Source organism: Periplaneta americana, chromosome 3 (assembly GCF_040183065.1).
Source record: "Periplaneta americana isolate PAMFEO1 chromosome 3, P.americana_PAMFEO1_priV1, whole genome shotgun sequence".
Classification (NCBI taxonomy): Eukaryota; Metazoa; Arthropoda; class Insecta; order Blattodea; family Blattidae; genus Periplaneta; species Periplaneta americana.
In genome coordinates this window covers 34,096,632-34,101,720 of record NC_091119.1, presented here as the reverse complement: position 1 = coordinate 34,101,720, position 5,089 = coordinate 34,096,632, and the positions used below count along the sequence as shown (strand labels likewise).

The 5,089-nt window shown below is 34.4% G+C and overlaps 1 protein-coding gene across 3 annotated transcripts in view; it reads right to left on the bottom strand.

The window, feature by feature from the left end:
- Window positions 1–5,089, bottom strand: part of LOC138695911 (uncharacterized) — a 140,799-nt gene that overhangs the window by 53,982 nt on the left and 81,728 nt on the right. The window lies entirely within an intron of this gene.

Sequence of the window (5,089 nt, the reverse complement as noted above, 5' to 3'; positions counted from 1 at the left end):
AGAATTTAACATATCCTGCATTCGTATAAAATTTCCTGTCTCGTACAGGCATATCTAGTGTAAATAGTGCCTAAGGCAAGAGCAGTTGTGCCAGTTCTCTTTCCTCTATCATTCCAATTCCATATTTTTTTCTCTACTTCTTTGTTAAACACGATTTCGACTCTGGAGAAAAACAAAAAGGAACTTCATATTCAAAACATTTTATTTTTTTCTACTGCTTACAAACAAATTACAATATTGTTTTTCTTGCCATCATTGCAGCAAACTTGTCTATGTCCTGAATGTTGGCTTTTTTCACGCGTCTCTCCACATTTAATAGGACAAGATCACACAGTCTGTCTTGTCCCATAGATACTCTTAAGGGGACACTAGATTGAAATTACTAACTTCCATGTTTTTAAAGCTAAATTCACAAAACTTTTATCATTGGTTTATCTGATTAATAACAACATATGTACAAAATTTCATCCCTCTATGATAAGATGTTTGCATTTTATTAACATCTTAATCAAATATTGTATCGCTTTATTTAAGAAGTTCCTTGCACCACAATTTATATTATTTTTAATCGATATTCATTTATATGATTCTTTATATACATTGGAACAACCATTACTATTGGGTTTTTCTGTACAGTGAATCGATAAATTACTAGGAATTTTTGATTATCATTCATATTTTTACTTTTTATTCTTTTATAATAAAAAATTCTAGTAATTTACTATTAATTTCACAGCAAAACTCTACAATAAGTTTTGATCCCTTCTATAAAGGATCCATATAAGTTAAGAATAATGTAAATTATGGCACAAGGGACTTTTTATATAAAGCAATTCAATATATTAATAAAATGCAAACCACTTATCATAGGGGGATAAAATTTTATACATTTGTCATTATTAACCAGATATACCAGTGATCAAAATTTGGTGAATCTAACTTCCTAAGTATGGTAGTTATTGATTTCACTAGTCAATCCTTAAAAATATGGAACTTGGAAATTGCAGTATAATGTCCCCTTAAGTAGAAAAGAATCAGTTTTAACTTGCTGAATTATCTACCACAGCTGGCAATGGAAAGTGAAATTGTTAACATTATTTGTGTTGCAATGCACACACTGGGAAAAATATCATGATAACAGTAAGAAGTCCTTCAAGCCTTAAAATGTTCGTAGTGCAAGTTGAAAAGAATATTCTGTAATTCAAAATGTCTTCATAAAGCTACTGCCATCAATATCACAGCTGTAGCTTTTGCCCTAACTTCTGCAATTGTTTTTTAAGACACTACTGTCAACACCACAACACCGTGTTGGATCTAGAAGGAACCTGAACTTTGAATTCCATCTTGCAACCGAGTCAACCTCTAACGTAAATTTCCATGAAGATGGTTCAGTGATTCCTTCATGACTTTCTCCATTTCTAGTCTAGGATTTAATCCGGTATCTCTCGAGCTCTTACCAGGCATCATCTTCTTTCGTCCTTGACACCTCTCAACCTCAACATTCCATTTTTTTTTTTTTTTTGCAGAGAGTGAATCCCTTATCTGCCTGACCCAAGCTTCTCTTAGCGTAAAAATGATCTCTGAGACCAGAGTGGCATTGTGGAAATCCATTTTAGTGTCCTATCAATTGAAATTAGAAATCTGCTAGGAAACTGTAATTCAACAAGCTTAAGTATAAGTATTCTGCGCCACTTTTTGTTTTATTGTTCTTGTTCAGATCATCTATCATGGCCTGAAGGAACTGGAAATATCCTTTCAATGCACTTGCTGACAAGACTCCACAGCTTCTATCCTTGCACTCCACCAAGTTTTGACTTCGACTTTAACCCTTAGAAGCTGGAAGACTTATACCACTATTGCATGCAAATATCTAACTCTTAATCAAGGGTTCGTATACCTGCATAATCGGGTAAATTCGTGTTGGGTTCGTTAGCCGAGCAGTTTAAGGCACAAAAGATATGTCCAGCCAGCATATCATGCCTAAGTTCGCAGGTTTGCATCCTGCCTGTTGAGCCTGTGGTAAAGGATGGGGAGGGCTCATGTAAAACAATCGGTGTATTGGTACGCATGGAAGCTGACAGGGTTTCAGTTAACTGCAGTTGAAATGATTTCGTTCCTTTTTTTTTAGGGGGGGAAACATTGCAAAAAACAAGTTTTTTTATTGTTTTCATCAAGTGCAGTGTCCTTAATGTTATATAAAATTAAGGAATATGAACGTATTTTATATATAACATATTATATCACTTCATGACTATAATGGATGCACGGCTCCTAAGGGTTAAAACCACAGAAACAGCAATTTTCAGTTTTTCCCCACTACTGTGCTAAATCAGTGAAGAAAAATGTACAGGGCTTTGATTGTTCCAAAAAACGTCACCATCAATGGGTTCTGTTTTGCTGAATGTACAGCCTTCGAGTTTGAACAAGTGACTGTCACAATTTACAAACATTGCCAAGTTGTTTTCCCTTAACTCTTCGACTACACCACTACTTGTCCTACCACCACGCAAGCATTATTGTAGCACTGAGACCAACTATATCTTATGTTCTTTTCATCCACTTCTAATTGCTTCAAGGTGACTTCAGCCAGGCTCTACGCTTCCTTTTGTTTTATTTCAATGAGTCAAGGAACGATTCTCTAATACGTACTGTTCTTTATTTTTTCTCAAAATCAACTTCTAGGGGTAAGGTACCTCACTACTTGAGACCAAGGTTGGTAAATTAAAGCGATTTTTTTTAAATAAAATAAATCAGACTATTTTTTATTTAAGTAAAGTTTTTTTTACCTAATTTTCTTTTCATTGGTAATAAATTCAGTCTGTGCAGTGGAATCTTCAGTCTAGTATTTTTTCTCAATTTGTCTTACAAATAAACTGACAATTTTGCTTAAAAACCTCATTATGTGTGTGTATGAAAAACTGAAAATACATGAGAAGTGACAACATCAATAATTTAGTTTATATTGATGATTTTAGTACAATATAAAGTTATTAGACTATATATATATATATATATATATATATATATATATATATATATATATATATATGTGTGCCTAAACATAAACATAATATTGCTGATCAAAATTAAATTGATATACTATGGAAAAGGATTAAAATAGCCTATTTAGATTTATTAATACTCGTGCGAATTAATATCAGGATTACATATACCATTATGTGTTTACACTTAATATTTTAGGAGAAAAATTCGCTCCGGCGCTGGGGATCGAACCCGGGTCCTTGATTCTACGTACCAAGCGCTCTGACATCGAAGGAGGAGAATTCGATCCGGTGCTGTGGATTACATTACATCTATAATATTATGTGTTTAATTATTTCATCAGGAATACCGATCTGAAAGATTTATTTCTAAGTTGTGAATGCACTACACGAAAAGTAGAAAAATTCTTTCTACGCCTGCTGATGATGCATAAGCTATCATACATTGAAAAATTATATTTTTTTCAGACTGTTCTATTTCACTGCCATTGACTTCAACCAATCATAATCATTTTATGCTGCTCACAAACTTAGGATTACATAGTGGTCCCTTAAAAGGTGGCAGATTAACTTGAAATTTTAAAAGCATCCTGAACATTTGAAAGCCAAAATTATCTTGTATTAATTCAAGTTATTTTTTTTTTTCTTCCAGTTAGACATAATTTGCTATATTCTTTGCTAGCTATTTACTGTTTTTCAAATTAGCATACATTTGGCAATTGTGCAACTGTTACTTTGAATATCTTCAAGCTATAGGTTTCAAAATCTGGAATAAATCTGCATTACTCTTCAAAGACACGTTTATTACTTTTGATTAATAATTCCATCAATCTTATCAATTTTTCTCATAAAATTTCGGCCAGTGTATGGGACTGGTGCCCACCCATCATCGTGATGTCCTTGGGGAGCTACTATAGGTAGCGAAATCCAGTTGCGAAAGCCAGCTATAATGGCTGGGGGGATCATCGTGCTAAACACATGATATCTGGTTGGATGATCATCCACCTCTGCTTCGGCATGTGAATGTGAGGCCAGCAGCCAGCTGGTTGGTCTGAGCCCTTCAAGGGCTGTGATGCCAGGGACTATTATTTATTATTTCACCAATCTTATCTCTATGATCTTCACAAACCTTAGCTAGTTTCGACCAATTTTTTTTTCAAATGAGAGTCCAAACTGTCATATACTGTGTTTCACCTTAACGCACGAGGCACAATAACAGCACTACCACCCCAGCATCATACCATGCTTTTGATATATGGCGATTCCGAAAGTACATGACCACTTGCACAATGTGTTCTGTTGCTTATTGGTTAGGGGGAAACAAATCTTTTGCCAACAGTTTTAAGAAGTGAGCAAAACAGTTGTGTGTAAACAGGTTTATATTTTTCATCCCAAAGAAGTTCATTTCTCATCTTATCCATATTAGCTGTATTATTTGTAACAAAGCTACTCACTTCAAATTTGAATTTTTGTTCTGTAGTTTTTATACAGAGCCATTATTATCAAAGGTCCCAGAAAACAGCAGCCGACTGTGCCCTGCATGGTTTCCGGCATGCATGTAACCGTTTCTCTCGTGCAATCAACCTCCAGTAGCCATGTGACATTCACTGCGCTTAGATGTGATGTTATAAAACTCTCAATTCTTCAAGTGTACAACGTTAGTGTATAAAGATTGGTGATTATTGTGTATTTAGGTAATGTCAGCAACAAATTCTCATTGCGTGAACGTGTGTATATGTATAATACGTTCATAGAAGGCAGAGGGTCGTCTGCGAAAAAAGACGAAAATTTCGAATAAAGTTTCCAAACAGACCTGTGCCTTCTGTCAAAACAATTAGACGACTCGTTAAAAGATTTAAAGGAACAGGCTCAATGAAGAATCGAAAATCAAGCAGAAAACATAGTGTTCTTACAGAAGAAAAATTAGATGAGATTGGTAAAAAGTTAAAACATACTCCTCGAAAATCTCTAAAGTGTTTAGAACAGGATACTGGTATATTTTAGTCCTCTGCAAGAAATGCAACAAAATTATTGAAACTGGACTCCACTAAGGCCAGATCTAACATCCTGTGATTTTTATTTATGGG